Source organism: Triticum aestivum, chromosome 4B (genome assembly GCF_018294505.1).
Source record: "Triticum aestivum cultivar Chinese Spring chromosome 4B, IWGSC CS RefSeq v2.1, whole genome shotgun sequence".
Lineage (NCBI taxonomy): Eukaryota > Viridiplantae > Streptophyta > Magnoliopsida > Poales > Poaceae > Triticum > Triticum aestivum.
In genome coordinates this window covers 113,309,779-113,321,739 of record NC_057804.1, presented here as the reverse complement: position 1 = coordinate 113,321,739, position 11,961 = coordinate 113,309,779, and the positions used below count along the sequence as shown (strand labels likewise).

The 11,961-nt window shown below is 39.4% G+C and overlaps 1 long non-coding RNA gene across 1 annotated transcript; it reads left to right on the top strand.

The window, feature by feature from the left end:
• The first annotated feature begins 708 nt into the window (after window positions 1-708).
• LOC123091359 (uncharacterized) lies at window positions 709-5,986 on the top strand. Its single transcript, XR_006443047.1, has 2 exons — window positions 709-1,233; window positions 3,597-5,986. It is a non-coding gene; the product is annotated as an uncharacterized lncRNA (long non-coding RNA).
• Window positions 5,987-11,961: the final 5,975 nt, after the last annotated feature.

Sequence of the window (11,961 nt, the reverse complement as noted above, 5' to 3'; positions counted from 1 at the left end):
ATATACGAAGACAGAAGAACGATAATTCAGCAAGCAGACAAACAACACAAGTTGACAATAACATATGCAACATAAGCAACAGAAGCATGCATGATTTCATATACCCCAAAGCATCTCAAGCATCCCAAGTAACATATGCAACAGAAGCAACATGAGCCATTTTCTTTCTTTTTATTACTCTTTACTATTGCACTTTAACTTTAAAATAAACCTTCATCTATTTTTGTGTATTACTTTTAAAAATGACCGTCCATATTGAAAATGTTTCTGCATTTTAACATATAAGGTTCCGGGAGCACTCGTTCCCACGGTTGTCCCTCGACCGCATGCATTCTTACTCGTTGGATGCTGGTCAATTCGGTCGTCTGCTTCGTTTCAGCCGCTAGATTTTCGCTGCTCGTTTTCACCATGCAGTGAGCTCGCATTGACCAATGACGGGTGGGCTCTCGTAGTGGGCTGGTTGGCTGGGTCAACCTTTTCGAGGTGCGTGGCGCCCTCTTCCTGAACGTCGCGTGCGTCTCACGCGGTTTGTGCGAGAGTGTGCGGCCGCCGCGGATGGTTTCCTTTGCTGCGTGCGCCCCTGTTTCTTTCCCTGTAGGTGGACGTTGTCTCGGTCTGGTCCCATCTGTCATTGGTGCGTGCTGCGTTGCGTCATCTATGCTTCTAGAGAGAGGCTGGGCTGACCGATGCATGTGCGCGTGGGGCCTGGCTGACCAATGCATCGTGCGCGAGTCGTGCGTGCCTCACCTTCGTCTGCGGCTGGAGAGAGAAGATGGACTGCCAAAATATCTAGCGAGCCCTGGTCGCCTACGCTTGCTCACCTCCCCCTCTTCTCTTCCCAAGCCGCCTGCTCCTCCGACTAAATCTAGGAGGGAAGGCTGGAGCTAGCGAGGAAGATGGTTTGCCGCCGCCACGGCCTCGCTGCGCTCGCCGCTCCATCGACCGAATCTGCGACCTCTTCTCTCGCGTCGCGCGCTGCCTGGCTGCCTGCTACTCCTCCTGCCGCAGCCTAACTTGTGGGTGACGGGGAGGAGAAGACGATGAGTAGCGGCGCATGGGGGTTCGTGCAGGTCCTCGGCTCGCCCGTGCCTCACCAGTCCGCCGGGCAAGCAAGCCCGCAGGGGAGGCAATGAGGCCAGAAGCAAGGGCACGGAGGTCGGAGGCAAGTGCTCGGGAAAGGAGAGGAAGGCGACGCTCCAGGCGGCGGCGCTGGGCCAGCAACATCAGGCAGTGGTTCTGGTGATCCGTTCCTTTTCCTTGTTTTTAATTTTTTTTCCTTCCGAAGATTATTAGGCTGGTCATAGTGGGGAGTAACTATGTTACTACCTTCATAGCGCAAAGTAACATACAAGTAGTATCATAGATGATTGCATTTATTACATTATAGACTCATTTTGCTTTGGGTTGCGTTATGTTACAGTAACATATTATGTTACAGTAACATATTATGTTACTCCAAACACCTCTCTCTTCATTAACTATATGTCACATAAGCAAACTTGTCTTGGATTGCGCTATGTTACTTGCTAAGTTACTCCCACTATGACCAGCCTTATCACCCATCGCAATTGCTACCTCCTCAATCATTGGTTTATCTCCCGATTGGTTCTTTGGATGGTGAGGTTAAATTAATTGTGAGGGCCGCCATGCTTCAATTCCTGGCTGTTATGGCTGAATCCCGATCGATCAGAGGATTTTTCCTAGCGTCGATGTCGAGCCCAGCGCCCGGCGCTTCGTTGCTTTTCCCTTTCACCTGGGCCTTTTTTACAAGCGCTGCCTTATTTTAGGCGAACATCTGTTTGGTTCCAATAAGTCACCTGACTTATAAGTCAGATGACTTAAAATCAGTGACTTATAAGTCACACCTGTTTGGTTGTCATCTGACTTATAAGTCACCTGACACACCTTCCCACACCAATCCACATCATGCATGTGATGGACCCAAGCAAAAAGGGATGACTTATAAGTTTTAAGTTGGAGTGGAGCAACTTATGACTTATAAGTTGGGGTGACTTATAAGTCGAGTCTGTTTGGCAAAATAAGTCACTTTTTTCACTTTTCGACTTATAAGTTGGTGACTTATTTGAAACCAAACAGGCCCTTAGATTAGCGCTCAACTAAAGGCCTTTGTGGATATAGGGTCAGTTTGGATCGTGTCCTCACTGGTTTGCCTGGGCAAAATAGCTGCCTGGGAGTTGCCTGGACATCTCAGCAAAAATACCTGGCCAGACACGTCCATGTTTCTAGGCTGCGTTTGGTTGCTGACCTGAGAACGTGCCTGTGTGGATAAATGGCCCAGGCAGTGTTTGGTTGCTATTTTGCCTGGGGTTGGAGATCACCGTTGTGCATATGCTAAAAACAAATATATATAATCTGACTTTTCAAAAGTATAATAAAGCCAAATAATTTGATAAACAAAAAATAATAATAATCTGAAGTTTCATAAGCATAACACTGAAGGCAAATGATTTATAACTCTGACGATACACAACAACATTGTTGTTGAATAACCACAGTGCATTAATTTGATTAATACTCATTGTCCAGCACATCTGGAATGCAAGAGAATACACAAATTATCCTTGTGGGATTAACATAACCACAAGTTTAATTATGTATGCATCCTGATACTACCTAGAAACTTATCCAAAAGTCAGAAAGCAACACAGCTTTCACATTAGCATCTAATAATCATATCATGCATGCTTATACTACTTGGAAACTAAGCAGAAGGCTGTAGCAAAATAATACCACCATCAGCCATAACTTAGACATCAGCTGTGCATAGCCAAAAGCTAGTCATTGACTACTTAGAAACTAGTGTTTTGCAACCAAAAGGATCCAACAATATGGTAGACCATCAATCAATCTTACTCAGAAAGGGCTAGAGTTAACAGCAGGATCATCGCCAAGGTTACTAGCAGGATCATTGTTTCCGAGGTTACCAATAAGATCATTGTCAGCACGTTTGCTCGCGGGATAATTGTCAGATAAGTATGTATACACCCAACGCTCCAGGTATTCTTGACCCATGCTGACAAGAAAACCTCGATGGACTGCAAATTCTGGCTTGCATAGATGCATCCCGACCGACATCCTCTCATCAGGTGGCAACGGAATCTTCTTGAGCATGTCCCATAAAGGAGCATTTGGGTCCTTTGGGGCTACAGTCTGTACTGGACTTGCAAGGGTTTCTCGTATGCCTATCAAAGTACTTGTGAGCAGCACATCCATATCAGTGTCATCTTGTGATGCTTGAGATGATCTTGGCACTAACCAAACACACCCCAGGCAGGTTCCAGGAAAGCTCCAGGCCAGGCAGATTCAAACGTGGACATGAACCAAACTGACCAATAGACTGCTAGATCGATGCTACTTCCGTTATTATTATTTTTTATTGCCTAAGCACCGAACAAGCACTCTTGCATTGGAGATGCCCTGATTAGCTTCTTCTACAAATTTGTCCCAATGCAATTAGCAGGCTAGCATATTCGAAAAATGAAATTTTGTATGATATATATAGCAAGATATGCATGTATTCCTACTCTTATCTTATATGGACAAATAGATCTAACAGCTGGCTTGCTTGCTTGCAGTGGTACAGGTGTGATCTTCATGGAGCTAGCCATCATTGGATCTGGTAATACATAATCACTTATTCAGAGAGCCCGAGGTGAGAAGGGACGAGCATCTAGAACACCACCACCTACTAATCAGTGAGCTACTATCTGTCTTTGAATGAGTTACTTAAAAAGAGAAGGCAGGTAGCAATAGAACACATGCAATCTCAATGTTTACTAATTATCTATTTCTGAATTTATTCGTTCCCAGCTGCTCTGAATCTGGGTGTTTTGCTTGCTGCTTTGTAGGAGTTTCCTACCTTTCTTCTGCAAATCTAGAATGCCTTTATGGCATGATCATGTGAAAAAAGTACCTTGATGCAGTAATGGATTTGATTATCACTGGTTACTCTGTTTTCACGAATTACTATCCAACTATAAGTCTGTTCTAGACCCTAAGGCCCATGTAAATGTGATATAAGATTAAGCTATTTAATTTTAACTAAAAAGGATAATATTCTTTCAGTCGCTTGAATCTGTCCAGACCTGAAAAATACTTATATTTTGAAAGCTTGATATATGAGTATGTAATTTTACAGGTATGTAGATAGTCGCAATGTTATTGTTCAAATGTACTCGAGCCAGGTTTTCGGTGTTTCATTGCAACCAAAAGAATTGGTAATATTGTTTTGATGAAAAGATGGTCGCACTTGTCGGTGTTGTATAATAGGATTTTTAATTAGTGGCATAGGAAATTTTTTGTATCCTAAAGATTCTTACAGATTGGAATAGGAATTGGTAGCTAACATCTTGGGATTTTGTGATCATCTACAGTTGATTGAAAGTCCATTTCCCCTAAGATCCACTATGACAATGAAAAAGATTTCTGAAAACTGTGTCATCATAAATGTTCCGTCATTGTCCATAGCAATCCCATGCCGTATTAATTTCAGAAGAATAAATTCTTATTCAGATATTCATTGTGTTTTTATGTATTGCTATATCTAAAAAAGCAAGTTTCAGCTAAAACCAGAGCCGTGGTTAAGATACTCTTCGCACCTAGGATATGTGTTCAGATTGCTAACTTTAAACTATAGTTTTAGAAAATGTGGTGCCCTCGCTTATTTTTCTAATGCATGAACTTAGGGTAAATGTTTTATGTGTAATGCGTGCTTGATTTCTTTTTGATTCTGGTGGATTTTGATTTTCTCCACCATGCTTCTCTCCAACGGGATGAGTCTGTTTTCACAGCAGCAGGTGATGCATGTGCTTATTGTTGGCTGTTGGGATGTGGTATGCATTTTCTCATTGTTGGTTGTTTATTGTTTGCTATGATTAAGATACATTGGCATGTACATTTTATATCATTTTTGTTTTCAACACCACCTATCACTGTATAATTTGCCGTTAATAGAGTAGTTTCTCTTTTATTGCATTGCATAATGCTAGCAACCTACATTGCACCATAAACAAAAATAATCCTCTTCCAAGGTTAAACCTGTTTTTTCCTTCTAGCAAAGATCATCTCTGGAAAAGATCAATTCCGTTAGCCTATAATATTGCAGTTCTTTCGTATCCTTCAAAGATTTATAAATATTTTCTGCTTCCACTCCATTCATTCTCATGGATTCTGAAAAAAAAATTGTTTTTGTTGATTAATAATATTGCTTTCCCTTTCAGTTTTGTGGTGGTCGATGCATGTAGAATATACAGACTTTCCTGGAATGGCGCCTTTTAGTTTTTCTGCTTGATGTTTGTTCATTGATGAGAACACCTATGTACATGATTGCTGCATGCATGATATCCTACTATATACTGAGAAATATTTTTGTTTTTCGGACATTGTTTTCTAAATCCTATCAACATATTATCTGATATGGTCTTTGAAGTTTCTATTTTATAGCGAGCTTTGCACTGGTCAACTTGAGTATGGTATGGTTTAGTCTTTTCTGTTGCAGCTATTCCAGAGAAATGTAGAGCTCTGCAACCTTCCGAAGACTTGATTTACAGTACTCCCGCCGTCCCTTTTTATAAGAAGTTTAGACAGCTGATTTTGAACTATTTTTGGAGCTGTCTGAACTTTCTAAAACGTCTTATAAAAGTGAACAGATGGGCATTGAACCCATAGATCAGCTTATAAATGGACCTTTTATCAGCATTGAGAAGGTGGCACAAAAACTCAAACACAGGGTGATCAGCTAAGAAAATAAGTTAAGAAGCATCAAGAAGGACTTTTGGAAAACACAGGGTGACCCAGGTTGTGAGAGCTGATGACGACTCTATTAAAAGTCCTTGCTGCCTGCCCCATTTATGTCTCTGTAAACAGAATAACTAAGGTCATATGGTTTCCAATGTGACTAAGATCTAAATTCTTGCCGAGTGTAGTTTCTGAACCACAAAGTTACTATAAAATGGAAATATTTTCATTGTGGCATGATTTTGAATGGGATATTGTGTTAGAATGTGTATATACATCTCATTGTAGACAACAAATCACCTTTTTTTTGCTATCAAAGGGGATTAGATTTGTTGCCATATGTGCTTCCCTAAAGCTAAACCAACTAAAACATAGATTTTGTTTCAAATGATACTCTACGGTACCAAATTAAAATTTGTATATACAAACGTCTCATTGTAGACAACAAGTCATTGCTTTTCCTGACTAAAGAAGATTAAATATTTAGTCATATGTGCTCATCCATACTAAATCAACTAAATCATGGATTTCTTTTCATCGCACACATGGAATCATCAGGTCTCTGCGCCATTTGACGCAACGGGTCCACTAGTTCATTAAATTGCCAAAGGCGTTCATGTGTTTTAGAAAATGTTCATATAAATTGAAGAACTTTCACGTATTTTAAGTAAATGTTCATATGTTTTAAAAAACCGTTTATGTAATAAAAACACATACATTTTAACAAATATCCATTCAATTTTTAATTATTTACACAAACGTTCACACATTTTGATGAAAGTCCGCATGCATTTGAGAACAAGTTACACACATTTTTTAATGTTCACACTTTTTAAAATGTTCATGCACTTCGAAAAATGTTTATGTAATTTCAGAAATTGTTTGAGACTTCTAGAAAATGTTCATATTTTATGAAAACCATTTAATTTATAAAAAGGGAAAATAAAATAAAAAATGAATAAGTAGATGGAAAAGAAAAGGATAAAATAGAGAAGACTAGAAAAAACAGAAAAATGAAGCAAAAAAATGCAACGACAAATGCTACCCACAATACCCTAGGGAAAAATTGGAATTATCCAATCCGCACCATCAGCATTTGGGCCACGGTTCATGCCCCGAGCGACGCGGACGCTCATGCGGTATTGGTCACTATAAGCAGCAAATAACATTTGCTCCCATACTAGGTCATCGCCATAAACCAGTACGCGGCTCATGTTGGCCATACCCGGAAAAAAGAAAAGAAAAAAAATAGAACACAGGGCAAAACAGTATGTCTACCCGGCCGAGATAAAATCACCTACGGATTATGTAACTATCACCGGGTGCGGCAGAGCGTGCCGTCTCCTGTAGTTGACATTGAAATCGGATGTAATAATAGTGCGGGAAGAAATGTGTATGTTTTGCTGCTTTGGCCTAGTGACATTTTTTATTGAAATATGCCAAGCGGATATGATGTAACCGTCTAGTAGACCAGTTTGCATTTGTAAGGCTTTGTTAATCACGCATAAGTTACATATCCTCTCTGTTATACTCCCTCCGTTCCTAAATATTTGTCTTTTTAGAGATTTCAAATGAGTACCACATACGAATGTATATAGACATATTTTAGAGTGTGGATTCACTCATTTTGCTTCGTATATAGTCACTTGTTGAAATCTCTAGAAAGACAAATATTTAGAAACAGAGGGAGTACAATATAGGTGCAGCTGCAGGTAGCATCGCAGCTTTAGTTGTTGCGCAGCATCAGTGTCCGACCATGAATGTACACCATTGCGGATGCAAGGTATTGGCCTTGTCATTTTTTTTTTTGAAATAATGTACTACTCCAGCAGATTGTAATTTGCTTAGGAGTTACTCCATGGTTGCCAAGAAGCTTTACAATTTGACGAATCATTTTATCTTTCTTTTGATATTTGATTTCGACTACCTTGATATGCTTTGACACCAAGAAATGTTCCCTTTGGCTTGTACCTGTCATCCATCTTAATGTCAGGTTCCTGATGTAAACATACTATTTTTTTTATCAGAAAAGAGATTACACCCAGGCCTAGTCTCATTCACCATAGCACCCCTTGGAACACCTCCAGGAATTATTTTACCTTTTTAGAACAGCCTTTAGTTTTTACTAGGCATATATTCAAAGTTTAAATATGTTCAAAACTGTGTTTATTAATTAATTTTGAAAAGTTGTATACGATAGTTTTATTTCACTTGTGCAGATAAGAAATATAAGGAAACCAAGTTTTGGTACATTTGGGAGGATTTTTAGTTACAAAAGGGTGTGCTAACAGTTTTACCATTTCTATTTTTTTTTCTTCAAAAACGATTGAACAAATACTTAGATACTTTTCAAATATTTATTTTTGATGGGTGTATACTATATTATAGACCATGGAGATTATTTATATTCTTTTTAAGTTTTTTCATTTAATTCAAATTGGGTTATGGTTCTTGAAAAGAGACTATAATAACATGATTTTGGCTAAAATAATTGTAATAGAATATTTTTGAGCTTCGCCCATAAAAAATGACAAGGACATTATTTTTTGATGGATTGTATCATATTTACATGTTGCAATATCTTAGTTAAACGACAATCCAAGAAAATATAATAAATGCAATACAAACCAATAAGATCCAAATGCAACTTCTTTTTGTTTGTCCCAACTTTCATCTTTATACTATTGCCGATATTATGACGGCAAAAATGTGTGTGCTAAAAGGCAAACATCAAAGTGGTACTACCACATGTTCGTCACACATATTCAAATGTACAATTAAGAGTTCAAACTCACCTCGGGCATTAAATCATTATTTATGAAATATGCCACATTCGATAGCCTGACAGGATGCAATAGGATGACTCTAAATCTTGGCCTAGTTTATGTATCTTGACGTTGTTTGATCCATCAAACTTATGGGAGGATAAGGCAGGCTCCTGACAAAAAAAAGATAAGGCAGACCTTGAAAGGCTCTGGAGGTGCCCAATAGCCAAGTACCATACATCGGAGGAGAAGATTACATAAACACATCAATATATTGATGGGAACCTCCGATTTTCCATTCCTTGCTACAACATTAGGAGAAGTCCAAAGAAGACAAAGGGAATGAGCGGAGGACATCTCCGCGCCACAAGGTGCGCAACATCTAGTGTTATGGTTCGCTGCCATTTTGTCTGCCACCACCCGATGATTCTACATTGCCTTTTGGCACCATATCTCTTATTCTTCCAATCTATCCCTCTCATTTTTGAAATGTTATTGCATGTTACACTGAGTGCTTGATTGAATATATTATTTTCTATGAACTGTCGTTTTACGTTGTCTATGCCAAGTAGAATTTTGAGGCTACACGTGTTAGTACTAGCGATGTATGCATTCTCTACATTTCATGGTTGCCTTCCCTACATGATACAGTCATTCCTATGTGTTTGGTATTGATTGTGAATACTTGTATAATTCCCAAAAGGTGATTTTCCTTGTCATCATCTATCCTCGGCAAGATGACAATAGTAGTGAGTATATGATGCATCGGGGGGCATGGTGGCAAACTACCTAATCCATGAAATCATCGTATGATCACATTTACTAGGTGAAAGTCTAAAAGGTTTATACATGAATCCTTAACCGTTATAGTGTGGCCTTTGTGTTGGAGATGTTCCCTGGAAGTGGTCATAGAGATTATTTGTATTTACTTGTATTCATGAGTTATTAAATGTTTTATTTGAACATTGTCTTGTTATGGATTATCAAGTACATGGCTTATCTGTGAAACTCTCTGTCGATGATCCCTACTCGATTGGGTAATGAGACACATCAACATACTAGCGTATATATCGAATGGTGACCACATTTCAAAGGTCATGACTATACATATATCAATCATAGTATATGGGCACGTGTTAGTAAATATATGGGGCCGGGCACAACCATTTTTATATGTCACGGGATGTGTCATCTGATAGTTTCAGGTATAATTTATACGCATGTCCTAGTATTGATTTTTCCGTTTATTCAGGTGACGTTAACAAACCTACTTATAGACTGTCAAATGATACTTTGTAACAGGACAATCATAAAGGTAGTCTTCATGCTGAGGCATTGTAGCAATACATGGTTTTCCTCTTCCACTTGGAGAGTTATCTCAGTGTCCTCTCAAGTAATCAAATTTGCACATGCATGGCCATGAGACTAAGTTTAGGTGTAAACCGAATTAAGAAAACTGTATCGCTAATTCGAGAAGAGAGGTCGAGCTACCCAACAAGGATGACAAATACCCACCTTTGATCTTGAAAATGTATACCACACGACAATTAATGATAATGATGCATAGACATTGTGAGTGTTTGTTGGTACGAATGTTGAGCACTTGGGAGCTGACACCTCTTCTAGGGAACTGTTGCCCGATTAAGAGTACTCGTGTGAGTAGGTGTACTTATGACCCACGAGAGTACTTGGTCTTCAGTAAGACTACTCAAGCTACTTAGGACATGCTCGAGTGATCATGAACATATATGATCACACACTTAACGGGATGGAACATTTTCAGATTGGATTTAAGTGGATACTGGGCACATAGTCTATTCCTGCATGTTGCATATAAAGACATCTATATAAGCGAAGGTTATGGACGTATCTGATGATTGACAAATGTGTGAAAGCCCTAGCCATCACTACCTCCCACGCACAAGCCATGTGATCCGATCTATAAGTCTACCATTTGACATTCCTTTATGCATGTGTGGATACCTTGAACGCATTGCATCGACGCTTGGATGCACCACATAAGGAATATAAGGAGGAAAAGGTTGTAACACTAAATTTGCATTGACATGTTACTTCATCTATTTCCTTTATGAGTCTACACGTGGAGTGTTATTGGCGTGATCTATACAATATCTTGTTTCTGCTTTTACGATTTATGCAGTAAAACAATTTTTTTGTGCTAGCGTAGTCTACTATGCCAACACTTCACTAAAAACTTGGAGCGATATAAATCTCAATGTACCAACACCCAATGAATGGTTCTCACTAGTTAGATGCTTGTTTATGCGCATCAATTATATGTATATAACGATTTTTGCTGCTATTATTTATATACTTCACTTATATCTTTGATTCCGTAGTTGAGAATTACATCTCAGGTTTGCATATTCATTTTTTATATAAACGTATTTAGTTATTACTCTCTCTCGATGTTCACTTTCAGTTAAGAAAATGCAAAAAGAGCTTCGCTAGTAGACCCTAGAGTGCAAAGAAGTTGCATGGTGAGTCCTATGGTTGAGAGACTAAGAAGTTGACTTTGTACAAGATCTTAGAACCTAATTTTTATTCTTCAAAAATAAGCTGCAACACAAAGTTTGTGATACCCTCATTTTGCAAAGAATTGCGAAAAGGATCACATATTATGTTTAAGTGATATCAACCAAGAATCATTCTTCCGATGTCCACGTGTACTTTGATATTCATAGCTAAACAATACTGCAACGTCATTGAGTCGTTACATAGGTGGTCATAGACCAACTAATTCAACATCATCGTCACAATGTGGTACATAAATAGGCGATGGGTGAAACCACAGTAGAAGCTAAACATAGTACATGGACATGGAGGATCTCCATAGTCAACATGGAAGATGAGCAGGACACTTTCTTAGATATCGTACTCACTGCCGTCACTTGAAGTTAGGGTGTTAGTACATGAAATCTACTTGCAAGCCAGCCAACAACATGCAAGGCAATACAATAGGTTTAAATAGAGTAGATAGTGCAAAACATAAGGGTGTATGTACATGGTGCAAGTGCAAATCAATGTGTAAGAGTGCTATATATAAGGCTGTAGATGGTAGTCTATCACACTCGTCCAACTGGCTGTACTTGATGCCAAACATGACTAACCTACCAAACGAGTAGACATGCCCAACGTGACTAGTGTGCCTTGGGGCCATAGTGCCACATAGACTGCCTCATGGGTGTATTATTAACCATCATCGACTTAGCCCCATGGCGAAATCCATGACATCACAAAAATCCACCGATCACTGAGACGGGTCCAGCTATCCAACGTGCATTTTGGGACCTACTACCTCTCGGCCTTGGTTACCCTGCGCTCCCAGACCGACAACTCCACCTCCTTCAAGCTGACCACTGTCTACGGCCCGACCCGTGGCAATCTCAAGGACGCCTTCTTTGGCGAGCTTGCGTCC